The sequence below is a fragment of the Drosophila pseudoobscura genome, chromosome 4, assembly GCF_009870125.1.
Source record: "Drosophila pseudoobscura strain MV-25-SWS-2005 chromosome 4, UCI_Dpse_MV25, whole genome shotgun sequence".
Taxonomy (NCBI): domain Eukaryota; kingdom Metazoa; phylum Arthropoda; class Insecta; order Diptera; family Drosophilidae; genus Drosophila; species Drosophila pseudoobscura.
Window position 1 is genome coordinate 12,258,874 of NC_046681.1, and position 27,921 is coordinate 12,286,794.

Genomic DNA, 27,921 nt, shown 5'->3' on the forward strand with positions numbered 1-27,921 from the left:
GGGAGCCAGATGGGAGGAAAACTTTGGGTTTGCTGCTAAAAACGTTATTTTTATTTTTCTTCTCATAATTGCCAGCCAAGTAAACTGAGCAGAACGGAACGGAACGGAACGAAACGAAAGGAGCGCCGGATGCCAGCGGAAAGTTAAAGGAAACGCAGCCCAGATACGGAACACAAGCGGTTTGGCACATAAGAAGATATACACGGGATACAAGGAGGCAGAGGCAGAGGACGGGACTCGGGAGTCAGGACGATGCTGCCAGAATAACGACGTTGCCTAGCACATATGCCAAATGGGGGGAAGGGGAAGGAGCAAGGATGGAGCCGGAATAAAACAAAAGAGAGAAGATGCAAATCGGTCGCCTGGATGTCTGCCAGCTCCACGCCGTAGATCTCTCTTTAAAAGTGTCTCGAAAGGTTTGTTTTATTTTCTCCTACCTAACTGCCTCCCGCCATCCCTGCTTTAATTAATTAAATTTATTTTAAGTGGTGCAATAAAACGAGGTGAGCCGTTGAAGTTCAGACAGACATCAGGAGCCAGCCAGGAGCTCCACCGACAGAGTGAGTATCGATTTATGCACACTTTTTAATGGAGTTTTTTGAGTAGCCCCACTTGAGTAATCCTTTTGTGATTGCGTCTATAAAAGAGAGCACTGCGAGTCAAATATTAATTTGGCATCCTAAAAAAAGGAACGACCTTAAGAATATGATTTTCCAAGGAAGTTTTCTAGGTTAAAGGCATTTGATAGTTGGAAAATGGCTTTCGGATACGGATTGAATAATGAAATATTCAAAATTAAAGTCACTTATTCCTGGGACTTTTAGGTGCCACTTTCCATGGATTATTACATTTCAATGTCATTCGTAATACAGCTGTATATCTCTTTGTCACCCCAAAAGTCCTGTGTCAAGCACGGCAGGTGACTGTAAAAACCTGCATATATTTGGTAAACAGAAACTTTACGCAAATATTTATTTCTGTTAATCCCCCGCGAAAGACCTGCAGTTTCTGTCAACACTTCAATCTTCCCTCGAAGCAGTCCATGCCCCCACACGCATATACATACAGCTATGTATTTTATATATATAAAGTGTATCTGCATATATTGACCATTTCGATTTGGCCCACTCAATATGCATTTAAGCATCTGCCGGCCGACCACAGCCGGCTGGTGCCCTCCGACCAGCGTCGATGTCGATGTCGATGCCCATGCCGGACGATGCAGGGAAGTGTACGATAATTATCGAGACATATTTAATAATAACAAATAATAGTAAAGGCCCAGCAGACCCAGCAAGACCCCTATAAATGCTCATACTCGTATGTACGGATTATATATTCATCTCTTAGTACTCTTTATAAATAAATGCGAAACGCGCATAATTGCCAGAAATTAACGTGACCGTACAATCAATATTTATCGTCTCCCTACTATACGATGTACATATAAATATATATGTTTGTATATATATATTTATTTGAACGGATGCCTGAATGTTCTCGTAATTTGCCTTGCGCGCTGCGTTGGCATTTTAATTTAAATTCAAGTTGGTAACGCTCCATTTTTTCGCCTGTTCGTTTGTTCGTTTGTTGATTTTGTCCATCAACGTACAAAAATGGCACGCGAATTATGAACCGCAAATGTGCGTGCACTGGGTGAGGGAATATTGTATATATATGTATGTATATATTTTTAGTATATAGTAGTAGGCGGTGGACGTAGGCCTGGCAATCGAATGAGTCGCTCTGCACATTTGCATGTCCAACAGCTGACGAGACGGGGCTGGTGGCGACGCGTTTACGCCCCCAGAACGACGGCCACACATCTATTTTTAATGGACATATTTTCATATGCAATGGCCACTCTTCTCGTTATTTTTTTTTTGTTTTTGTGGAGAACAACGACCAGAGGGAGAGGGAAAAAAAGAGGCGAATTTATTTACGCAAACATTGCACAGCTTATCTATGGCCATGGGTGTTTAATGGCTGGGAAATGGCCGCCGCTTGATGATTTTTTCATTGATGTTGGCCCAGGTCGAGGTCGAGGCCCTTGCGCATTTGTCAAGTTTGCAGCGGAATGGTTTTTCCGTATGTCAAATAACTTTGAGACCCGAAATGAGTTCGATATGAGTGCCACATGAAATTGTCTGTAAAGTGATATTGCATTCAAAATGACGAGTGCATTGGTATTGTGAAATCAATTTTCAGCATCGAAAATCCTTTGATAAAGGAAATATTTCATGAAAGGTATTGGGATTTAGAGATTTTTATACACTTTTGTGGCTTGAAAATAATATGAATGCTTTGCTGGACGGCTGAAACCCCTCTCAAATTCAGTAAAATCTTGATTAAAGAATCTGACGTTGAAAAGGGTGTTGCATTGAACACACAAATTGAATATAAGCGTGTAATCAGAATTCAATTAACCTCTGAAAAATGTTTGTTGCCTCAGGACGAAAAACCTCTTGCAGTTTTCATGCCAGGATAATAGTTTGAAGAATTTATGGAGCCAGAGATATGCGGACCACAATTCTGGTTCAAAAATTGAAAAATTGCCTCTGCATCAGCAAACACAGTCCACAAATGGAAGTTGAATCAAATTACTGTCTCTCCTCCACCTGACTGAAACTTTGCTCGGCTTACTTTCCAACACTAATTGCTTTATACTTCAATGAAGTTTATATCTGACGAGAGAGTGTCCTGTCCTCCTCTCTTTGTCTGTGCCCCTGCTGCTGCTGCTGGTGCTTCTGCCTCTGCCCCTGCTGCTGCTGCAGTTTTATCTAAAGGCTGCGTCAACTTTTTGGCCAGAAACTTCAACAACTTGGCTGTAACTCATCAACAGCAGCAGCAGCAAGAGCTGTAGGAGCTGCAGGAACACCCAACTGCAATGCACTGCCAAAATGTGCCCCACACACATGTCAGTTGCCAGTTGGTGGATGTGGCAGATGCAACTGGTGGCCTTTGCGTGCCTATTTGCACTTGCCAAGTGGGCAAGTTTACATTAAATACAATAAATACTTGCCACAATTTATGCAACCCCAATGGACTGGAGTGGAGTGGCAGTGGCAGTGGCAAAGGCGGACTGGTGGCACGCTGCGCTACAATAAAGCGGCTGGCTAAGGTGATATACATATTTTATGGGCTCCGGAAGTAATTCAAACTGCATACAAGATTGAGTTCAATCTATCTGAGATCTGAGATCGGGCTGGATTAAACTCCCACTTATTTCCAGTTCCTGACTGCAGAGCGGTACTCCTCGAGATTTATATGCGCCGCATAGATGGTGTGGCTTTACGAGTACAGTAGTTGCAATATTCCATAAACTCTCCATCAGTTCTTGAATCGATTGCAGCTGTAAATCAATTTAAAATAAACCCTTTATCGAGTGCCGTACTGAACCAATTCCAAAATGGAATCAATCCAATCGTTTCTCCATTAGATTTGAATCTCTTTGATATTCTAGCAGTCCCATATTGTTATTATTCCACCTTGGCATGCAATGGAATCGTTCTCTGGTTTCCTGCCCCACCTGGTGTATCATTTCCATGATAAATTCTCCACTTGCCGAAAAATAAAAGAGCCAACAGACCGAAATTGAAAACAAACGTCATATACGGTACGAGTACTACCCGTACAGCGCATGCAATATTCATAGAGTCCTTAACAACTTTTCGTTTTGGCATGGGACTCGACTCACATATCATAAACATGCCTCACACGTTCCCCACCTCCAACTCCTCCCCCTCCCCGTGCCAGACCCCCAAACAGTCTGTTGGCCCTGCCTTGTTGACTGTTTATCGATGATGTGCAAATTAAATTTTCGAGTACAGCAGAGGCGTTGCACGTCTATCTGTCTGTCTGTCTGTCTGCCAGAACAGGAGACATCATTGATGGATACGCTGCGCACGTGTCCCAGACCGCAATGGAAAATATTTTTACACTTCAAAATTATTATGTGGACAGGCGATGGACAAACAAACAAATGAATAAATAGAGCTGACGGAAAATTGTGGCTAGCTGTCGTCATCTGAGGTGGCGCTGCAAGAGGACCAGCAGATGGGCGGGGGGGTAGAAGGTGGTGCCATGAGTTGGTAAATTTATAAAGATATACATCGACAGCTGCACGACAGACTGTCGGCGCCACCGCAGGTCCTGTTGGAAGTCCGTTTATGAAATACAAAATACACAAAAAAGTGGCAAAGCCAAAGGGAAAGCCAAAGCCAACGCTAGAGCCAAACGAGGCAAGCGACGCAACTTAACCAAATATAAAACTAAAATGCAACTAATTTGCAAGGCCACGGATGAGAGGAGAGGCCCCGCCCGGATGCCAAGGGTGTGGCAAATGCTAGTTAAATGTTGCTGTTGTTCTTGTTTCCGGTTGTTGCTTCAGTGGCAGACCTTTTGTTGCTCACTTTGACATACACTGACCCAAAGGGAGTTGTTCGCTGGACAGGCCAAGTAGAAGTACTTTTAATTGTATGTGCGAGATTCAGAGAGCACAGAGGATCCTCTCAATGTTAGCCCCTAAATAAACGTCCTTAGGCAGAGGCATTAAACACAAATAGATAAATTGAAAGTGCAGTCTAGCCCCCCCCTTAAAGCTACACGATCTCTTCTTCAGCAAATTCGCATAAAATTGTGCCACAAATAATTCGCAATCAGTGCTTCTTGGCCTAGAGCATATCCAGACTTCGTCGCACACTCACACATTCCGATCCCCGGCTGGCTGGCTGTACCATGATGTTGTTGACTTGGTTCTCTTCGGTTTTTCCATGCGTAAGTTTTGTTTGTATAAGCCACGTGTGTGTATGCATCTACTACCATGTTTCTCTCTCTCTCTGTGTGTGTGTTAGCTGGTTGGTTGGTTGGTTGGCTGGTGCGTTTGTTTGTGGCCAGCTTAATCCTTTCATTTTCATAACTCGTCATAGAATGTAAACAAGATTAAGTTAGTTTTCTGTGCTGCTCAAGTGGCTTTGGTCGCTTTTGGAGAAGAGGGAGATTGGCGGGGGTCCGCCGGGGGGTCGTCCTGGGGTCTGGTCTGGTCAGGACATAGGGATATGCAATATGCTCTGTTCTCGAGATTCAGTTCGGTGGCAGCCAACTGCGGCTCTCGTCCTGCCCACAACAAGTCCACCAAGTGACTGTTGCAATTGCTTTAGTTGTTGGTGTCCTTTCCAATGGTGTTGTTGTTGTAATTGTTGGTGTAGTTTTACTAGCTGTTGTTCTTTTCGTTGATGTTGCTGTTGTTGTTGTTGCTGTTGCCTTACTACTAAACTCGGTAAAAGTTTTCGTATTAAAAAGTTGGACGTAAGGATTTCACAAAAGCTTCCGCCGCATTATATTGAGAGCTGATTTTGAGGATGCCCTTCGCCCACTGCTGCTCAAGCAAGGAGCCGCCTGGATCTTCCCTTTTTGGGTCTTCTCCTTGGGTTTTCTCATTTGATTGCCAAAGTGACATTGCAGTTGTTGTTGCTGTTTGCTGAGTTGTTATATGCATAGCTGGTAGCACTAATGGTAATTAAAGTTATAACAAACATAAATTTATATGCAGATTTTGGTGTTTCGGCCACCCAAGACCCAAGCCATCAATAAGCTAATGAAGTGGGATGGAGTCTAGAGAGACTGGAGCAGGGCTTTTATTTTGGCAAGTTTTTATGTTGTGGAAAAACGATGGCAAAATATTAACGAACCAATTTGTGGGGCAAATTCCTTAGAAAACCAAGAATAAATATTGCTCCTTGTTCTGGAACTATTTTCAATTCATTTTCAATGTCCCCCCTAAAAAGCCACCAATTTATTATTTAATTTGAGGCACTGTTTAGACCAGGAATGTATTTGGGTTAAGCACAGATTAAACGATATAAACTAGGCCCCAATTAAACTTTTTTATTAGATTAAATACTGTTAAATTAAGCGCATTTTAATCAGCACATCCACTCTACGCTTAATATAAAATGATTACAGAAGTAGGATTATCAAAAACTTGTCGGACTTCCCAAAAACAATTGCCAAATCGGACAGAAGTCCGTGACATACATCCTAGAATAGACTATCAAAGTGCATATTATCAATTGTATAATTATGTATATCTCTTCCTTTTGCACTCATCAATATTTGCAGGCATCGAAATGGATATTCATTCGTAATTATGAGCCAATGGACAACGGAATTGTGCAAATTTGAGATGAGAGTTGAGAGAGAATGGTTAGCAAAATGCCAGAGCAAATTATTCGTGATGTGACAACATGATTCCAATGAAATAACTCAAAGGAAGTGACGGCAAGTAAGTAATTCGATCTAATGAACCCGTCAGACAGGCTGCCTGGCTGCCTGACTGCCTGATGCGATGCCTGGCTCAAACCCTTAAGCCCAACTCATTCGGTTAACACCTTCACTCACTTCAGAGATAGAGAAAGAGACAGGCACAACTGAGTGCACTCCGAATTGTAATTAAACTTATTACAATTGCATTCGAAACACAATCTGGGGTCGATTCGGGTCGGGGGCTTATGGCTGGGGCTTGCGACCTAATCAATAAATTAAACATGCGCCCAACCGAGAAATCTTTGCTGCCGACTTTTGCATAATTTCGTAGGCGTTGTATTTGTTTAGTTTAGTGTGTGTGTGTGTGTGTGTGTTCGGATGTTTAAATAAGGATATTTAATGCAAATCCTGGCATAAGTGAACACACTGTGAAAAGCTCCCACACAAACCGCACAAAATAATCAGGTTTTGTTTTGCTGCTCGATTGGGACTTACCGCAAAGTCCTGGCTCTGGATCTACCTCTGCTCTAGCTAAGGATCTGCTTTTCCTTTTCCATCTCCTGGCGAAACCATCATCCATCTCCCGGCCACACCCACTTACAACAATTTGTGCACATCGGCATACATATGTGAATTTCCTGTAATAGATCTTGCGGCAAACATAAACTGCATGTTAAATGCTTTTGCCTCGAGGAGTACTAAGCCCGAGTGGTTATGGAGGGGGAGGGGCCGTGGGAGGAAAGGAAGGCAAGTGGAAGCCCCACTGATGAGCTCAATGGTATAATGCATTTGAATACATGTATGAGTGCGTATCTCGGTGTGGGACGGTGGGAACGGTGGGGACGGAGGGGAGTGGAGTGTGTGTTGCGTTTCGTGCGTCATGCTCAAATGATAAATTGTTTCAGCCACGACCCAGGCACATGCACACGACGAGGACGAGGACGAGGACATAGGGTCGGGGCGCGGCGAGGGGTAGTGGGGTGCGGGAGCAGGAGTTGTGATAGCCAGAGATAACACACAATGCATAGTTGATGCCACACAATTTACACATATTAAGTAATGCTCCCGGTAACTGGTGTATCAGTGCGTACATCAAGCCATAGATGCGTCCGGGACGTGGCCGTGGGTTCTACTTACGAGTGTGGCAGCATGCGGTTCTGTCCTCGAACAAACTTGGACAAATTGCAACAAGATGGTTGAAATATCTCTGGGCCAACTGATGGATTCGATTCGATTCGATTCGGTTCGGTTCGATCCGAGCCAAGCCCCAAAATCACTCTCTGGCATGCACAAAATTTGGATGCACATAAGCATAAGTGGTGGAATGGGATGGGGTGCCAGAGGGAGGAGGAGGAGGAGGAGCAGATGGAGACCCTGGTTAGCTGGAAGGCATTTCAAGTGATTTTGATTAAACATTGAGGCCCATAATCGTCCATTAGGGCTTTCGAGGGTATTGGTAATGAATTTGTTGGGCTAACTCAAACAAAGTAGCACTATGGAGTGGTTCTAGCACTTAGTTTGCACTTTCTCTTCGATTTCAATTAACGAACTTCAATTAACAAATATCAGTTTTCAATAATTCGAGGGAATTTCATTTGAAAGATTGTACTGTGTTGTTGGTATCTCGGGGGGAATACGAGTATACATATGTGTGCACAAATAGATAGAGCAGTAGATTTCTAGTGGGCATTGATATTGTAAGGCTTTCTGTCTCGATTCGAAGTACAAGAGTCTATCAAAATTTGTTGAGTATGCAAATGTTCATTAACTTGCAAAACAGGGTACATGGAAATGTAATCTATATGACATTTGGAAATTTTATAAAAAAGGGTCATTATGGAATAACGTTTTTCACCAATGAAAGATGGTTTCCTCTATTTGTTGCATTCAACACTTGTTCGAAATCATGAATATTTAAAAATATAGGAGATAAACTCGTAAAAATTAATAAAATTCATTAGAACCAACTTTTTCTGATAGATTTGGGGTTGTAAAAATTTTTAATGAATTATGGTTCTTTTTGCTATTGCAAGATTTTCTCTTAAATTTTTATAAAATGGTATATGCAATATTTTTCTTGAAGGTAGTACTTCTTCTTTTCAGATAGCTTAAGTATCTTACAAACTGAGGAAAAGCTGATAAATGCTTCTTTAAATTAGACCTGAACACTTTGTAGCTTCAGCTTATCGTCTGGGAAATATTAAGCTTTCAAATGCTAAAACAATAATTTGTTTGCGATAATTTTTCCTCAAAATTTTGTCTTTAATACCTCAGGAAAAGTCGAAAAAATAGTCCCTTGCCTTTTAATATTTTATTTGTGAAGGTGCCTTAATTAAGCGTCGTTTAAAGTATCGTATCGTAAGACTTCTTCTTGGCTATATTTTTATAATTAATTGAGAATCGAATTCAATCCGAACTTAACGTATTTTATTAAAAATTTTCCTTAGTTGCTTAGATTTTGTTTGGCAGGAAAAATTGTTATTTATTTGTTCATTTATTGTTGAATAAAACCATTTAATATGTGCAATCCCCAGCAATTTTCCAGTTCCAATCAGAGATGCTATTCCTATCAAAAATTCTCGATTAAATTTTCCTGCCATACGAAGTGTGTGCATTTGAGATTCAATCATAAGAGCCATTTTTGGTAATCGAAATCCAATATACGAGCTGTAGGATGCGGACAAATTCCGTAACCCGAATGAAAAATTTCAATTATTGAAATCTACCTGTAAAACGAACTCATTACGATTGCAAAGAGCACAGAGAGAGAGAGGGAGGGAAATCAATTGAAAAGTTTTGAAAAATAAAGGAAAATACTCGTACTCTCGCACACAATCATCCATTACAGTCCACAGTCCGGGCCTAGTGCCAGTGCCAGTCCCAGTCCCAGTCCCGAGGAACTGTCCCACTTTTATACCGAGTTTAAACATTTTTGCGATTTTTATTTTACATTTGTCTCGAGTGCACTTTGGATTGCAATGCACACTCTTCTCTTATTTGGGGCCTACACTCGTAAATTGTGGCATGGAATTCTTTGTGTGGCGGCAGCCGGAAATGTATTTTTGATTTAAAATGCGTAAAGCATCGGGCGGGCAGGTTGCGTATACGCAGTGTGTGTACGGTTTCCGTCCGTCCCATTCTTCCGTCCCTCTCTTTTGCTCACACTCGAGTGCCTTGAGGATCCCTCGAGTGGGAGAGAAGAGTCGAGATGGTTTTCTTCTCCTGCCAAGCCTTTGTCTTTCCGTTTTCCTTTGCCTCGGCGATGCATGTCAAGTGGAAAATTAAGATTGATTACGGCAGATAAGCCGTTGAATTTACAACGAATTTAATTGATTGCATGTGCACTCGCCTGTATGTGTGTGTGTATGTGTGTGTGTGTCGCTCTATCTCTCTCCTGTTTGTGTGACGTGTGTGCGACGTGTCAGCCTTCAAGTGCAACCTGTCAATTGCTTAGATGCCATGTAGCATGCATCGAACTGTGTGCTGGCTGGCTCCAATTTAATTGCATGGCCAGTTGAGAAAAGAAAAACAGGAGGGGTCCTTCACCCCCATCGAATGCCCCACCTGACACAACAGCAGCAGCAGCAGCTCGTTAAGGTGTCGCAGTGGCAGCCGCGCGGTGGCAGCAACAATACCAGCAACTTGCAACTCACAAAAGAAAAGCTGCGGTAATAAGGCGAAGATGATGATGGCGGCACCAGCCCAGCTTTTCCAGCAATTTCCCCCCACTCGAAGCAGCACCAGCAGCTACAGAAGCCACTGTTGAAGCCAGAAGAAGTACGAGTATCAGCCACATGGGCAACAGGAGCGGAGCTGTTGAAGCAGTTGGAGCAGCAGGAACAGCAGGAACAGAAGGAACAGTTGGAGCAGCATCAGCAATGCGCAGCAACAAAATTTGTGGCTCCCAACTGCGGTTTTTCGTGCACTCAAAGGAATGATGGGTATTCCCTGTTTGTAAACAACTTGAAAGGAACTTTTTACTTAAACATTTGCAGCAAAAGCTCTCCTGTGCAGAACCCTTCAGCATTATTCATAGTTTCATGCCAGGAAATTCCATTACGTATAACAGAATACTTTAGGGCTAAAAAAATAATACATGATTTGATTTAATTGCTTAATTTTTATTGTGTATTTCAGATAACAAACGAATTTTTGTATTACCTACGATAAATGGATTTATTTTTGGATATACGAGATGAAGAAAACTGTGGTAAGTTCAACCCATAACAGCTCCCTTTTTAAGGCTCCACCTTTATTAAATTCTCTCATTTCTGCCGTCGAAAGATGCTCCCCCCCCAGAACATGAGAAATATCCTCGTTAAGCCTGCCATGTACTCATCTCCCAATTGCCCCAATTATCCGCTAATAGGGTATCATAAAATTCGATCTATGGCTGCCATACAATATTATACATACGTTCTTCGCTCCCCTGTAGTACCCGCCTCCTCGCCTGCTTTTATTCCTCCGGTGCCCTTGTGCCTTTGTGTGTGGTTTGCTGCTTGTTATGCCATTTTATACTCGGCGTTGGAGCAAATGTTTATGTTGGTTTACTTATGCATGCGTGCGAGTGTCAATCCCCCCTAGCCCCTACCCCCACCCCTACTCCGTCCCCAGCCATATAGACATTGTGCATGAGTGTATCTGCGGGTGTATCTGTATGTCTATCTGCAGCTGTGTTTGTGGATCGGTGTGACTGCGGAGTGCGTGAATAAATGTGTGTGCGTGTGCGTGTATGGGTTTGTGGCTCATTTCAATAACAAAACCAGCTCAAGTCACTTGTTACCACAACTGTCGCCTACCCTGAACTGAAAATATTATGCAGTCTTACAAAACAAGGCGGAAACTGAGAACTTGCGACCACAATATACCAAATACCAAGTACAGGGAAATTCACTGTAACAAAGAGTCGCCACAATCCAGCCTTCATTTAAATATACTGGATAGAAACACTGTCCGGTTGTGGCATGTGTTCACTGTACAGCTCTCCAGTTTTCCTGGGTTCATATGGCCAGCCTCCGCCTCTCAGTGCTCTGGCGAACAAGCAGGCCGTTTCCCCTCTGTTGACTGGAATGCACAATGACAGCTAATCAGGCCCTGGCCTGGCCTAGGCCTCTCTCATGAGAATTGACAAGTTAATGCAAATATTTTGCGAAAATCTCGAATCAATTGGTATTAAAATTCACCCAACTCGACACAGGGCGGAGGGCAGACGTAGCTGTTGCCGGAGCCGGTGCCGGAGCCGGAGAGGGAGAGCTTAAAGTTTTGGCAATTATGTTTGACCAGGCCCGAAAAGAGGGTCCTGCTCGGCGTGGGCTCCAGCTGGAATCTCTGCCTTATCTTGGCCAAGCAAAAGTTTGCCACTGGGAAGCACTTTGTACCTGCATTTGTCACAGAATTTATGATGTTCGTGTGGACCTTGAGCGAACGGGGGGATGGGATGGAAGCTTAAAGGACCAGTGGGATGGGGTGGGGCTGGACGGCCATAAACGATGGGCGCTGCAAAATTCCGTTTCGTTTGCTGTTCACTGGGTTCTATCTAATAAAATCTAGAGTGTTTAATCCCTTGCACTCGGCTGCCGTTGTTACTCCTAGATGTTCAAAATTTCTGCATCCTGAATCCCTAGGCTGCCCCGTCGTGGAACTCCTCCTCCAGCTCCTTTTGGCTAGTAGTTTTAGTCGCCATTGCGGATGGATTCGATTGTCGTTTGGTCTGTCCTTTTGGGGGGTATATTAGCTATGGAATGAGACTTGATAAGGGAACACATAGATATGGGAGAGGTCTATCCTAAGTGCAGATTTCCATGATCACTTATGCGTGATATAACTTATTGGTTTTCTACCATATAGAGTCCCACTTTTCATCAAAAATTTAGCGAGAATTTCCTTATGCTTCAATCACGCAGCATTTTTAATGCATTTTCTAGTTGGCTCCTTCAATTTATTTATTTCTTTGTAACAAGTAGAATCTCAATCTAAAACCGAAAGAAGCCCTTCTCGAGTTGCTTAAACAGCCTCAAAGTTCTCGTGGAAAGTGGTTCCCAATCGAAATTATCTTCAGTTGAAGCATCCTTCAAGCCCGCTTCATGATAACCCCAGCTTCAAACCAATTGCCTCTCCACTTGTCCCAGAGCCCTGTCTGTCTGAACAGCGATTCGAGTCAGTGGCAGTGCCAGGACCCTCGAGAGCATTCAGTCTTCACTTTGGTCTCGTTTTTGCGCCATTTCTGGTCTGCTATTCGTTTCTGCCATCTTCTAAAAATTCATTTCGCCAATGCACAATGCATTGGACAGAGGAGCATCCAGGGGAGGGACCAAAGTGCGTTGAGCCTGGTGCTGCCTCGACGGGCAGTCCGCAGTCCACAGTCCGCTGTTCGCTGTTGGTAGTCTAGAAGTCTGGAGTCTGGAGTCGTTGCCACTCGATCAAATTACTTATTGTAGCTGCGCCGCAGGATGCCCGAGTGCCATTAATACAAATAAAGTGACACAAATACGGGGTAGCAGGAGCCACGAGCAGCGGGCAGCGGGCAGCAAAATGCTGACGGTCCACAGGAATTGCCTCTGGCCAGGTGGAAGAGGTAGTCATGGCGGCTATCGCCTCGGTTGGTCGCTTTGCTCCTGTGTCCTGTGTCCCGTGTCCTTTGTCCTTTGTCCCCGCTCTCTGTTTCCAGACACTCTTCGAATGCCATAACTTTGCCGCCCATTGCTGCAGATTTATCCAAGTGGAAGACTAATCTCTGAATTCGCGCTGCTTTCTGGGAATGGGAATGGGAATGCGAATGCGAATGCGAATGGAAATGGGTCTGTGGAATGGGGCTGCTGTGGAATGGAGAAAGGATTGAGTTTTAGGGCGTGAGTGATGGGTGGCTGGGAAAAAGTTTGAACAATGGGCAAGAAAAGTTTTTAGAAACTAGTCCTCCTCCGTCGGTGAGCATGTCAACTGCGAGCAAGAACAACGAAAGGCATTTTGCTAGCCAGCGGGTGGTCCGTCCTTGCGGCACCCCCCACCCCCCAGCCATCCCCCACAGTCACCTCAGTCATGCAGCGAGGCGTGAAATACGGCAGGCCAGAAATAGCAGCAGTTGAAGTAGAATTAGGTGAGAGCTCTCTCCCTTTAGCACTCTCTCTCTCTCTCCCTTGTCTCTGTCTCTGTCTCCGTCTCTGTGTCTGTCCCTATCTCGTTTTCTTGTCTCTGTCTCAAAGTTGATAGATTTTTTGCTGCTCTTGCAACGATTTACATTTCAGCGTTTGGCTAAACATTTGAATCAGCCTCTTGAGCCCCAGACAAATAGTTAAGCAGCGTGTGCCGGGCCGGGCCGTGCTGTGCTGTGCTGTGCTCCATCGAAGTCAGCGAAGGTCATCCGGGGGCTGGTCATCCGCCCTTGGGTGGCTGTCGGGTTGCCCTATAAAGTGTCTGAAGAGGGTAGATTAGCCAAATGATGGCCTCTTCCTGGGAGTGGGAGGGGGGATGGGGCATGGGGCATGGGTTAGACTAATAAGATGTGCCGGCCAAATGGGGTCGGGTGAATATTACCGAGAGCCGAGAGCGCAGACACATTCCTTTAAAAGGTTTCTACCATCAGCCGAAAGAGTAAATTTAACTTAACCAATTGACCCATATAGAAGGCTACTTTATGTGTTTTGAAATGTGTTTAAAATATAAAGTGTATTACAGCAATGTTAAAAGCAAAGGATTTCCTAGATTTACCATCGACTTTGGTTTAGCCATCATTTAATATTAAAAGGCATTCAATATGTTTCAGATTTGTACTCGGAGAGCCCTCCGTTTCCTCCATTAATAATGAAACAATAGAAAACATGTACATATTTCAACAGCAGGTTCTGTACACATTTATTTTAAGATTTGTAAGTGTTTATAGGACCATTCTTTGTGAGAGATTTCATTCGTTTCCATTAATCTCGCAACCTACATTCCGCCCTAGAAGCGGAACGATTTCAATTCGACTTTTGATTTCTTTTTCCGTTTCTAACATTTATTTATTGCAAGGGCAAATGTTGCCCCCATATGTAGGCAACATTTTATATTATATCCTTGCGCTGCTTCTCTCTACGGCTGAGAAGCTCATTGCCATCGCAAACGCAATCGTAATCGTAATCGCAATTCGCCATCGCCATCGCCTGATTGCCCTCTCTGCACATGTCACCCAACAGGCAGCCCTGACTCTTAGGCCGCATGCCACATGCCTCAATCCCCCTACCCCATGTCCCATGCCAGAGCCCAGCTCAGAAGCCCAGAACACCGCCACGATGTCCCCAATCCAATAAATTTACAATATGCTGGCATTTAAGTTTGTTTTGTACACTCGCCGGGGGACAGGGTATGGGCACTTTGTGACGACTTTTGTCGGGCATAAATGGAGCAAGTCAAGTGGAAATTTTCAGGGGAACAGATTGATTGACCTCCAGGGAATGGAGAATCAAGCACCGTCGTCAGGCGGCAGAATCAGACACAGAACTCTAGCTATTGATCCCATTCGACCAGATATATCCTAGATGGGAGATAAATCTTCTCTAGGGAACGTCCATTCGTTTGTTATAATCTATCCTTCCATACACTTAAATAAATACAAAATCATTCCACTACTGCGAGATCTCGCCACTTTCCACACCATTTAGTACTTTCTGCAGTAAACTGTGATTATCCCAGAGAATGTATATTCACCAAAGTGTATAAATACCTATTCGTGCCACATTGAATGGCGTGAAAAATAAGTGTGAAATATACACAAGTGCCAGTGAAACGAAACTGCTGTTAATTAATCCACTGGCCATTAATTATGTTCGGCTATTGGTGAGGGTATCGACTGTTCGTTCAAGTCATTAATATTTCTTGATTTTTCTTGTTGTTTTTGGGGTGCTGCCTGCCACTGCCACTGCCAGTGCCAGTGCCTCCACTGCTGCTGCTGCTGTCGATATTTTACAGCCCGTGGCACAGAAATTTATGTTTGCGCCTTTGCGCCAAGTCAATGAATTGCAACAAATTTCGCTTGACTCCCCTTAACAACCTACCGGCCCCCTCCATAGCCCCCATAGCACCCCATACCTTGATCCAACTTTGCGGCTTGTTAGGCGGCATTTATTTATTTATTTATCGCACGTTGCCTTGACAAAGTAATAAAGACACCACCAAAAGGTGGGGTCAGGTGTCGCCTGGTTCTGTCAGTACTGTCGTAGTACTCGTTCTGTGTGTGGTTAAAATTTTTTAACTCCCTCAGCGAGAGAGAACGGCAGAGAGAGAGAGAGAGAAAAGCTGGCTCATTTGGATTTATGTTGTGTTACGGATTTTTGTGGCCTATAAATCGTAATTACTTTAACGCGGCCAAATGAGTTTTGGCCAGAAGGCATTAGGGCTCAGCCTCGCCATTATTGCTGCGGCTGCTCCTCCCCCTGCCTCCTGCCTTTTGCCTCCTGCCACCTTCTTCCTTGTGGTTATTTTTGTTTCGGATTTTTGCCCAGTTGTTGTAATGGCCGTAATTAAAATTGGTTGCCTTCATAATGTGATTGGCTTGGCTGAACACCGCAATGGTACAACAAGTCAGGGATTTTAATAAAATAAAACCCCATTTATCAAGTAGAAAAATAGTCGAACAGTTGTACAGCCGTAGTTGCCGCAGGTGGGGCAGGCACGATGAAGTGGAACAAACTCCTGCCCCACTGCTCTTTGCCGCCGTCTTTGCATCACTCGAAACTAAACAAATTCACACGACACGAAGCATAGCACATGGCCAGGAGGATAAATATACGTACATACTCGTACAGGGAGGCTGGCTAGGGAGAAGAGCAGAAGGTAGTAGGTGGGTGGGGAACCACTTGAAACCACTCAACTCGTCATAGACTAAATACTTGTGAAGCCATTCGGCTGCGGCAGGCTGCATAGTTGGCAGAAGGCAGAAGGGGGTGCCTCCGATGCGGGGACAGGCGGGTGCGGGTGCGGGTGCGGGTGCGGGTGCCTCCTGGTCAGGAGGTGGCGCCCATGGCAAATAACATTTTGCAAAATCGGCCGCAATTGCCAAACTAGCCAAATTAGAGAATATGCAAATGCAAGCAACATTCACACGATGGTGGAGTGGCACGAGGCTGGGTGGAGAGGGGGTTGGGGATTACCGAATGGCTTGTCTAGAGATGAGCAAGAGGAATGTGTCACCGGTGATTGAGTCACTGCCTGGACTCATTTCTATAGATGGGAACTTGGGCTATGAAAATAAATAGTGTGTTCTCTTTATTGGTTTATAATTTTCCCTTTAATTTTATATATTTATATATCGCCCCACCAATAGAAGATTTGGTCTGTCCTAGCACTGATTTCCTGGGAATAATCTCTCATTAACCCTCTCCCATTTATTTAGATTGGGTCCCGTTCATCAATGGGAAATAGCCTTTCTTTATAATGTGCCCTCTTAGTCACATTTTTCTCCATAAAAAATCACTAGCCGAATCGAGAAGTTTGCTCATCTCCAAGCAGCAGATTGCGTATTGTTGCTGTCGTAGGTTCAGTCACAGTCATCAGAGCAGCCATCATCATCGCCATCGCCATCATCATCATCATCGCCCATCGTAATCGGCAGACGGCATCTCATCGACCTTTCCCCTTGGACGACAGGCCGGCTATACAGTTTGGAAGCCTGAAAGCCCGGCAAAGCGGGGCCAAGCAGGGTAAGCATCCATGGAGACGGGCCGAAAGGAGGCAGGACGATAGAGCACAGAGGTTAGAGGTTAGAGGCAGGAGCCGGCGTAGTATGACCCCATCATCATCAAAATCCACAGAGCCAAAAGGTTTATAACTGGCTGATGTGGTTCGTTTGTCGTCTTAATCGAGACACTGAGAACTTTCTGGCCAACATCCAGTTTCAGCCCGGTACTCGGTGCCCGGTGCCCGGTGCCTTGCTTGCTGTTGACGTGTCGGCCAACCGAGGCTAACTTAAACAGCAAACACATCGACTAACCATTAAATTTGAGCAGTACCTCTCTAGCCAAATTGTGCAATTAAAACTCAATTGCGTTGGCCTCCTGCAACTAAGTCAAATGTCACCTAAATTGACACCAAAACCTCTACACAAAATAGCAATTTTTTCAATTTTTTTTCTCGACTTTCCCATAGGAAAGCACAATTTATCTGAGAATTTTCGGGCAAGATGTCTAAGCGAATTTCAGTTTCACTTTGGGAATAGCAATTGATATTATTTTTTTTGTGGAACAAATGAAAATTAAATTTTTTTTTGGAATTTGACTTTCTTTTTGGGAATGAAATTAAGTTCTGGTGGGAACTAGTTATAGCTCAATATTGGTTCACACTAGCCTGCCATAAGGACTGTCTATCTGTAGCGTAATGCTCATTGATTTCAATACAGAATTCTCTTCAGCTGGAAACACGAATCAATATTACTTCGAGACTGGTCATATTTTTAAGGGATGTCTCCTCTCGTATCTGATTGCAGCGATGACTAACAGAACCTTTAAGTTGCGTATTCCCAACAGCACTTTTCTCTGGTGAACCCAATACGAACAGAAATCTGTGCCCTCGCTGACAATTTCAGCATGTTTTTTGCGGCTTTTAGTGGTAGCTTCTTGCTGTCGCGGCTTAAACAAAAGACTCGGGGACAGTTGTAGGGCTGCCTGCATATGTTCTGGCTGTGGGTCTGGTTCTCGTTCTGAATCTGACTCTGACTCTGGTTCGTGTGGAGGGAGGGGAAAACGCTTTACGCCTCCCCATAAATCCCTGGCCCAGGGCCCTGGCCTTTTGGGGTGGCACAGGGCCGATACGACCACCAACAGACAAGCGATTGCATTTGGGTATTGGGGATTAACGTTGCTGAAACTGTTAAAATGAAATCCGTTCGTATGCTGCTGCTGGTGCTGCCTCTCGTTGAGACCCTTGTTCAAACTGTCGCTGCTTACAACAGCAGCAACACATCGTACTATACATACATCCCAGTACCCAGTACGTCCCAGAAAAAAGAGTGTAAAAAAATGACAAAAAAGGCATTTGTAGCCATAAAAACACTGCAATTTGTATTTGAAATTGCCGCAAAATCCCAGCAGCAGCAGCAGCAGGAGTAGCAGCGGCAATCGCAGGAAAAGTCCTGGACTAGCAGCAGCAGGACCCAGCAGCCCAATCCCTAGCCCCAAAACCCAGTCGACACATCAGTTCGCTTGAGTTGAGCGGAGCGGAGCTCGGTTCCAGGCAGTTGAATATGTATGAAATTGACGTTGTCGCTGCCGTTGTCTCCTTGTCTCGGTGTCTGCTGGCCTGCTGGCTCTTTCGCCTATTTCGCACAGAACATTGGGCATTCTGGAGCAACTGCAGCATCAGCAGGGGCAGCGGCAGGGGCAGCGGCAGGGCCAGGGACAAATCCACTGGGCGTTGTTTTTCGATGGGAGCTGAAAACTGGAATCTCCATGTTGCACGCTCCCCTTTTCGAAACTGCGTTCTGCGTGCGTGTCGGCCCAAAGGTGAGGAAGCAGAAGGAAGGCCCTGACTTAACCCCCAGGGGGATAGATTTTACAAGGCCTAACATCTTGACACAATTTATTGAAGTAACAAATTGTGAAAATATATATTTGGACTTTAAATTTAAATAAGGAAAAGTGGGGCACATCCTCTATACATCTTGGATTCACAAATCTTTCTTAGTTTCTTTACGAAAAACCTCTAATTTCGGCTAAGGTCTGAACCATTCGAAATTATTTCGGAAATAAAAAGGAGATTTGTATGTTTGTTAAAGGAAAAAGTAAACAAGATACATTTCGCAATGCCACAAGAGCTCTGCCACTCGTAGTTTCCCCTGTGGACAGTTGAAGCCCTCTCAGCCGGCCAAGGGTTAAGCACAAAATTTCTGAGTGTAGCCATCAAAATTGAAGTTGAATTTGAAACCCCTTCTGCGGCACACACACACACACACACACAGCTGCTGTTTTGGGGGGCAAGGGGGAACTGCTGCTGCTTCTTCGTGGGGGAAGCTGTTGCAAGTGTTGCTTGTGATGAAAATAAAAACCACAAACAATAAGCTGTACCACTGCAGGGGTAGGGGCAGGGGAAGGGGAAGACTGAAGCCTGACACGCATGTTGAGCATTAGAAAGCGCAGGGGGGAAGCAGCACAGGGAGGGTGGGGGGGCGAGGGCAGCGGCAGAGCCAAGCAGACCGCAATCAATATTTTATCAAAGCAAATGCGAAGGAAGCAGCGCAACTCACAAACTGCACAGACTTTGCTCTTCACAAATTTCGCTTCTGCTTCTACATGTATTTGATACCCTAACGGGGGAGGGGGTATTCTGCTTTTGAGTAGAGCCACACTCCTGATAATTGGAGGAATGTGGCACCCACCTATGGCCAGCCGTTGCCATACAGATGATGCATCTTGAAGGGTATCAAATGCTTCGATCTCTGAACGCAGTCCGGCTTTCTTGTATTTTTTTTGGGCGGCTCCCCTCTAAGCTGCAGTGGCAGCAGCAGAGAGGGATGACTGGGGGGGCAGGGGCTATTTACTATTCATGCTAAGCCATGGCGTGTGCAAAAGAAAAACTGCAAACAATGAAAAGCGAAGCACATGAAAAGCCAAGGCCCAGAGCCGGGCCAAGAGAAGCGGACATGAATAAAACAAGATTCAACGCGCCCCTGAAAAACCTAGCCCAAAGTCATAAAGAAAATCGGGTGGCCAGGGCGGGGCAGATCAGGGAAAATCGGAATGGTGAAAGAATCCGATCTGAGGATGGACTGGACCTCAAGATAGAAACGGAAACGTTGGGCAAACTTTCATTAAGCTGCTTGAGCAGATTCCTTAATAAATGATTGCGAATCGCAGTCGCAGTCTGGCAATGTCATCAATCATATTGCAATCAATTAATTTGCCCTTCGGCCACCATCCGGGATACACCATCCAACACAGGACCTCCGAGTGAGAGTGGGGATGGGGACTAAGGACTGAGGACTGGGGAGTTTGCCAGAACTTTGCATTCGTATTTCCCATGCACGTCCAAGTCAATTGCATTGATTCGATTCTAATTCGGGTTTGTGTTCTGTACTTTACAAGCACCGAACCAGACCAGCGTAGACCCAGGGAAGGGCAGACGGACCCAGCCAGCTCAGCAAAATTTCCCCAATAAAAACCAGAAAATGGAAAAACGAGCAGGAAGCAGGAAGCAGGCGACAGGACCCTGGACACTCTCCATGTGTCCCGACTGTCATTTGCAGCACATAACAAAGTGTCAATAAACAACTTGGACAAAGAAGAGGCCGATGCAGAGAGATATGAAAAGAAACCAAACGAAACGAAGCGAAGCGAAAGGAAGAGAGAGAGCAGGTCCTAGTTCTCATTGCTCCCGGTTGCCCTGGTTACCTTTCTGGCAAGGGGTCAACTTGATTAAGTCTTTGGTCCGAAGGTGTTGCAGCCTATACAGGAAAAGGATTCACAACAGTAACAGGACCAGGACAAGGCAAGGACCACAGGCAATAGGCAATAGGCAATAGGCATCAGCCGAGAGGCAGGAATCTCATTTGGCAGACAGACAGCCAGAGAGAGGAAAGAGAAGGAAAGACAGCAACAAAGAGAGACCTGGGAGTGTGGCATTCATAAAACTGTGATTTGGCTCAGAATGGTTCAAGTTTTAATTGAGTTATTCATAGTAGTAGGAGAATTATTGAGAACTCGAAGCCCACAGTTCGAGAAGAGTGCCACTTGCCAGGTGCTAAGTAGCCGCATTTTATGGGCAACAGTTTTGTGATTAGCAACCTTTTTGATGAATAATTGTTTCGGAAGGAGAGTTAAAAGCTCTTCAATGTTAGCTCTTGTGGTGAATCATAGGTTGGGAAGACTTAAAGTGTCTGATAATTAAGGTCTTCTGATAGGTCAAGGGTTTATGGTGAGTGTCACTGAGTTACTATGGTAAAGATATTCCCTTAATTGGTTGGGTTACCTAGCCTAGTTGTCCACCAAGCGAACTATCACTGTAGATAATCTCATTTAGTTTTATTTTCTATACTGCCAGTAGCTTAAAAGTCGCAAAAAGTACACCCTTTTCACAAATTAGTAAAGTTTTCAATCCCCAAAATGTGAATCGAAAACTGTGACTGCCAGCTAATCCGCATCTCTGCCGGTCCAGTCCCAAGCTCTCCAATTTAACCACAACCATGGCATTACCCAGACCATGCCCGTACCCATAGCAGGAGATGGGAGGTGGGAGCCAGGAGGAGCTGCAGTAGGAAGTGGAGCTGGAGCTAGAGCTAGAGCTGACCAATTCGCCGACTTGTTGACCTGTCCGCTTTTGTGTTGGCCCCCTCCAGTAGACCCTTTAGGACCCTCTCTCGGAGTACCACAAAAGTTTTTAAGCCCAGTTTTGGCTGTGAAAATTATAACTGGCCTGCTGACTGCTGAACTGCCACAACGTCCTCATCGCTGGCTAAGCTCCTGCATGCTCCTGTACACATCATATGCACACACCCATACCAGCCCCTACACATTATATACATATACACATATGTGTACACATACTCGTACCCTTGGAGGCCAAAATTTTTGGAGAGACCCTTCTCATCCCAAAAAAAAAGTAGGCTAATGCCACTTTCGAGTAGTTCGGCCGCAGAGTCTCGCTCGTGAAGTGTGTTGGCTGCAAGTGCACTTGTTACCAATTAAGCTAATCCGTCAGATAATTAGTAACATAACACACACACTGGCACGCAGGAGGACACACACACACACGCAGACACCCTTACACATAGGCAGAGACACACATGGATGGTAAGGAGAGTCCTTCAGGCTGGCAGGCTGGTTTCTCTTGCACTTCCTCTGGTTGCTGCTGCTGCTGCTGCTGCAGCCTCGGCACATGCAATTTATAGCCGCACGTGGTTGTTGCATGTATCACGTGACACTTGATTTCCGGCGCAGTTGGTTTGGCTCCCCTCTAATGCCTGGCACTGCCCCAAAGCCCTGGTTGCTGCCTCACAGACCTGCCTCCTCACTGGCATCCAGCCTGCCTGCCTGCCTGCTGCCTGCTGTTTGCTTTGCTTTTCTTTGCGACTTTTCTAATTTGGACGTTGGCACAACATGCAATGCCATCGTCAACGTCGTCGCGAAAATTTGTGGCTGCCAGCTTATTAAAAGCGCCCAACAGCTGAGCCTCCGACTCAGCCAGACAACGTACAGGGTCTCTGCACGGCAAGAAACTCTACGAAATGTTTGGGATACTCTCCAACAGTGACTATTTTGGAGCTCCGCCTCTTGTAAAACAAGGTTTGAGCCTGATTTTTCACGCTCGTGGGTGTTTTCTATCCCATTTACCATCTCGTAAATAGCCAACGTTGCAGACACGCCTCTGGAAAGCATATTCCTTTCTCTCTCTCTCTTTGGTCCATTAACTGAATCGTAATCTGTACAAATTCCAAATGTTGGCCATTGTTTTTCTGAGTGTGTGGACTCTATTAGCTACTTGTCCCCTCCGCCCCTAACCTGCCCTAACCACCAATTCGACCCATCCCAACATCCTCTATATATTCCAGGGCCACTTTTCGTCTTCGTCAACTGTTCTGCTGCTGCTGCTGCTTCTGCTGTTGCCTGGTTTCTCCCTCTGCTGCCCCTGGCCCCCCTTGCTGCTCCTGTTGCAGTTGCAAATTGGCTGGCAAATGTCGTTGGTTGCTGGCTTATTAAAATTTCAACGTGTTCATTTGCCTGTAAGTCAACGGGTGTAGGGTGCAGGCAGCAGGTGGAGCGGAGGTCCCTGGGATTACTCTTCCAACAACTAGTTAATGTTTGATTTGCCTGCCTGCCACACATGGTTGCATTTTGGTGGAAAGCAATCCTCCTGCACCCCTCTCTTTTCCGGCTTCTAGGCCTGCCTCTACTCATCTTTCATTTTCAATTTGTTAACTTGAGCAGTTTGTCGCCACATGCAGAGGAAGCGTCAAATTAGAAAAGGATCCTCTCGAGGGGATAGATATTTAAAGATACACCTTGACTGGCACTGAGTTTTAAGGGAAATTGTTGGGAAATTGTGAAATTTGTCACATGCTATCAATAAATGACTATAAAAGTTATTTGAAATCACTCTCAAACCATCCAACAATAGAATATTCTACAATTTATTTCAATTTGCTGTGCTCAAAAGCCAGAATTCCCCTTCAAGGCCTATTCCCAAGGGGAAAGTCTTTTCCTAATGGGGAAAGTCTGTTCTGGAGAATAAAGAATAAGGATGAAAATCGTTTTTTCATAACTGGGAGACTCAGCAGAGTTGACAATGCTGTAGCCTATCGTCTTTAGCCTGCCCCCCCGCTCCCGTAATTGCCTTAACTGTTTCTAGAGCCCCTCCTCTCACCGAGCATTGCTCTAATTTGTTTCTAAGTGGACCCCTCTAGCTCTCTTCCTCTCTCTCCCTCTCTCGGAGGGCCCGCACCCATCCCCGCATAATGGCTAATTAAATCGCTTGAATTACAAGCCAACAATATTAAAATATTACAATATAAACTTTTCTTCTCGGAACAGATTTCTGCCAGAACAACAATACAACTGAGGGGATGATAGAGGAGGGGTGGCGCACAGAAATCGTGGGCGAGGGAGGGGCGGTGCTAGGGCTAGAGGTAGAGCATTTCGCAATTGAGGACCGGGGCCCGAAAATATTTTCAACAGAAACTTTTCACATTAAATAAAATACAAAATGCCCATTAACAGTTCGAGTGGATAAACTCGGTTTGCATTTCCCTACAATACACACACACACACACACACACAGATACAGATACAGATACACAAAAGCACACATACAGATACATTTATACAACCGGAACAGGCCCCCAAACAAAAATTGAATTTTCGGTTCGAGGCTCAAACTCAAAAACTCGCGCATGGAATGGTTATACGGGTGGGTGGCTGGTTGGCTGGGTGGCTATACACGATCAAGGGGGGCGGGAGCGGAGATTGAGGGGGTGCTGATGCTGTGTTAAAACTGAAAATGATGGCAAAGCGTCGAAGGCGAATGCCACAAGGGGCATTGTTGTTGCTGGTTGGCATACAATAAAATACGAACGAACGACAACAAAGAAGTACAAATTAAATCCCAATTGGAGTTGACCGCAAAATGGAAAAGACCACAAAATTATAACCACAACGATGTGGGCGAAAGAAGGAGACGGCTGCGAGTGCTCCCTGGGAACGTTGCCAAGGCTGTAAGGGAGTGGGCCACAGACTCGCCCCATCTACAGAAAATCGAAGCGAAGCTGTAGATAAGCCACAGTGGTGGCAGCATCCAGCATTCAGCCAAGCTTTCGACTTGTTTTGTTTGAGGGCGTTGTGGCTTGATGAGCTGGTGTTCTATAGGGGAAGAATCAACCGCATCACAACACACCCCACACCCAATCGCACACACATAGTTACCGTACATATCGTTACATTTTGGCAATTGATCTGGCAATCGACGTGGCTAGCATTTAGTTCTGGGCTTTATTTCTTTTTCTGCCTCAACGAGCCAAGCGAAATTGATATTTATATATTTAACCCAAAGCCAACAATAAGCCAGGCCAGAACCCCCACATAGGCCTGGCCCGAAAGTCCTCCCCCAGAGGCAGAAAGACAGACAGGCCGCCCAGCACACGGCAAACGGGGCGTATGCTTAATGTGGCTAAATGACGTAGTGGATTTCAATTGATTGGGTGGAAAAGAAGCGGATATGAGATGGGACACTCTTGTTCTCTTGTAGACGCTGATTCCAGTATTGAGTTTCCATCTATTTTTAGATTACAGGAAGCAAAGCCAACCAAGGGTAGAATTTAAGCCAAGGATTTGATTATATAGCGCTACTAAGGGGAAGATTTTCCTACGAAACCTGTAATTGATTTGTACTTATGTTTCATTTTCGTAGGAGCTACTTGGCCAACCCATGCCAGCGGCGACCCGGACGGCGTTGATTCGTGGGAAGTTCCGCTCTATACTACTTTCCGGGAAGTAGTCCCTCACATGGAGAGCTTTGAAAGCCCTCTAAGAATTCCACTACTTTCATAGTCATGTTTATAAGTTTAGTCAAACAAGTTCCTGCTATTGACATTGGTAACTATTCAACTATTCTAATATTTTCGTTATCGTGTTTATAGTTTGTGCCCCTCGGCGGTGATGCTAAACTCTGGCATATTGTTATTTCCGTAATTAGGTTGCAGTCTGCTTTCTCTCTATACTATCAATGCAAAATTGTTCCCCTGAATTTCAATATAAATAATTGATAATATCAGGTACCATGGGCAGATATGTCAGGTCTATGTATGTACGTACCTCAGGGTATTTCAGGAATAACTTTAAACAGCACATTTGAAGTTTTCAGTGCACCATGTCACTCCACTAATGTCAGCCCTAAGGTAAGGAAAAACATATTCAAATTTAATTCGAGCCATTCACAACATAAGAACACTTAAAATAAACTTCAAACCCTTTCAAATTACCTACAACAGTCAACCAATTGGTCTTGTACTGCCACAATAGAATTTATGTAAATGTTTTCTGTCAAAGCGACACTTCATTGATTAATAAGACACTAAAAATGGCCATGAATCGAATTCAAGATGCATCTAGTATGCTAATGATCCCATCCCGCCCCTAAGATAGCCTTAACAAGAGCATAATCAATGCTTAACCAGCAATTTGTATGGGCCTCGTCTCTGCCCCTCTGCGCAATCTGAAACTGTCGGTTTCGTGTCCCACATTTATAATTAGCCAACAATAACAAGAGCAGCCCCAGAAATTGGAGGAGCAGGAGTCGGAACCTGCGACCAGCAGGGGTCCGGGAAATTGCAATACAGACAAGTACGGCGCCTCGTATGGCAACGTCAAAGTTTGGTCTATAAATCGTAGCGCCAAAATTTAAATTAAAACCAAATAAATTAAACGCCTTTCATTGAAGATTAATGGCCTTAAAGCAGGCGCGCGCTTTGTGCCCAAGTATAGAGTTACGAGGAGGAGGGTTCCGAGGGTTAGTGCTCGTACATTATAGAGGGGCTCGACGACTGCCTGCAGCCTCTCGCTTTGTACGCTTGACTGAGATTTTCATGGTTGATGGATTTTCAGTTTTAGATCCTGAGCCACAGAGCTCGGCCTTTAACGTTTCCATTGCCTCTCTGATATGCTATAGCTTGGAAGCGATTGCTTTAAGCTTGGGACCTGCCCGGCGGCCATTACGACACGTACTCAATTCAATTTGATTCTTTAGTGAATTCCAATGGCTACACTTTCATCACGTGCTGGTAATGGTCGTAACACACGAACATCCAGGGTGACACATTTATGCTCCTGCCACCCTGAAACACCAACCCGGAGAAAGTCTTCACATCATGTGTAAAACCAGTTGGATTTTTATATACGATTGTATTCTATTCCCTTGAATTTGATGAAATAAAAGTATTGGAAATTGTAGATCAAATTGTAAATTGATTCATTCATTCATTCCCTCGATCAAGAAAAGGTGATTTATATCAATTTATAACATTAACGAGGCAATATCCTAGGTTCAAACGATCGAGGACATTCTGACGATTTAGAGAAGCTGTGGCCTGCCCAGATAGAACAAGAACAATAACGGAGGAAAGTAAGTATTTATAGCTGTGAAAAATATTTTGTCTACCTTGTATTTACCTTGTTAAGGACTCCATTAATTGAGACTAAATTCTCCACTCGCAGGTCCACAAATAGCGGTTCTTGATAATGACTCCATGGTGAATGTTCCCCTGATCACAGGAAGCCATATCACTCCCAAATCGGGCCACAAATACCGGAGACATCAGCATACAACATATGTACATATGTATACTCGGATGTCAGAGTCCTTATCCAAGGATCAAGAATATCAACAACGCCGCCGAATCAAGGGCTGGGCTTCAGCTTCGAAACACGTAAGTGAATCAGTATACATATAACTGTGGAATTATTTTAAAATATATCTTCCTTTACAGAGGACTTAAGTACCTTACGCTTTGGCATAAAGAGAGAGTAGTATCCGATTGCCCCTAGACGGAGTCCTATCCCAGCCAGACCGATTCGTATCCCAGCCAGACCGAATCGTATCCCAGCTGGACAGAAGCGCACCCCCTTCAAGAGCGCGAAACTAACAAGCCGCCATCATCCTTCGACCTGGCCATCGACAACTATCTCAAGGACTTCGGCTATGGCAACCAAGGCAGGGGCTACGCGGACTACTAGACTATAGATAGACCTTGTTGTTGTTAGGTTTAAGTATATATACGTCTATGCGTTTAGATAATAGATGTAAATGGAGTCCACTTAAGATGTAATTATTTATACTAAGTTAGGTTATAATGAATAAAAGTATGAAAACCCATCCTTGCTGTATCCTGTATCGGGGAAACTATCCCGACTACAAAAAGACGTGGCATGCCCAGATCGGTTCACAAAAAGAGGAGAAAATTGGATATTTTTGATTGGATAAAATGTCCTTGATCCTTGGAAAGGACTCCATCAGATCAAGAATCTTATTCCTATCACAGGAAGCCATCACTCGCCCAGATCGGCCCATAAATAGCGGAGAAAATGAATATTTTTGATCCCAGATATCCTTGGTCCTTGAAAAGGACTTCATAAAATCAGCGACATTTTTCTGAACACAGGAAGCCGTCGCACGTCCTGATCGGCCCATAAATGGCGGAGAAAATGAATAGTT

The 27,921-nt window shown here is 44.6% G+C and overlaps 1 long non-coding RNA gene across 5 annotated transcripts; it reads left to right on the top strand.

The window, feature by feature from the left end:
* Positions 1–63: 63 nt before the first annotated feature.
* LOC6903458 (uncharacterized) lies at positions 64–27,582 on the top strand. 5 transcript variants are annotated; one of them, XR_004469299.1, is made up of 8 exons: positions 64–416; positions 487–560; positions 6,121–6,283; positions 10,402–10,474; positions 25,123–25,609; positions 26,753–26,832; positions 26,925–27,136; positions 27,197–27,582. It is a non-coding gene; the product is annotated as an uncharacterized lncRNA (long non-coding RNA). The 5 variants fall into 5 exon arrangements; XR_004469300.1 differs by having other exon boundaries at positions 25,123–25,307; XR_004469298.1 differs by lacking the exon at positions 25,123–25,609.
* Positions 27,583–27,921: the final 339 nt, after the last annotated feature.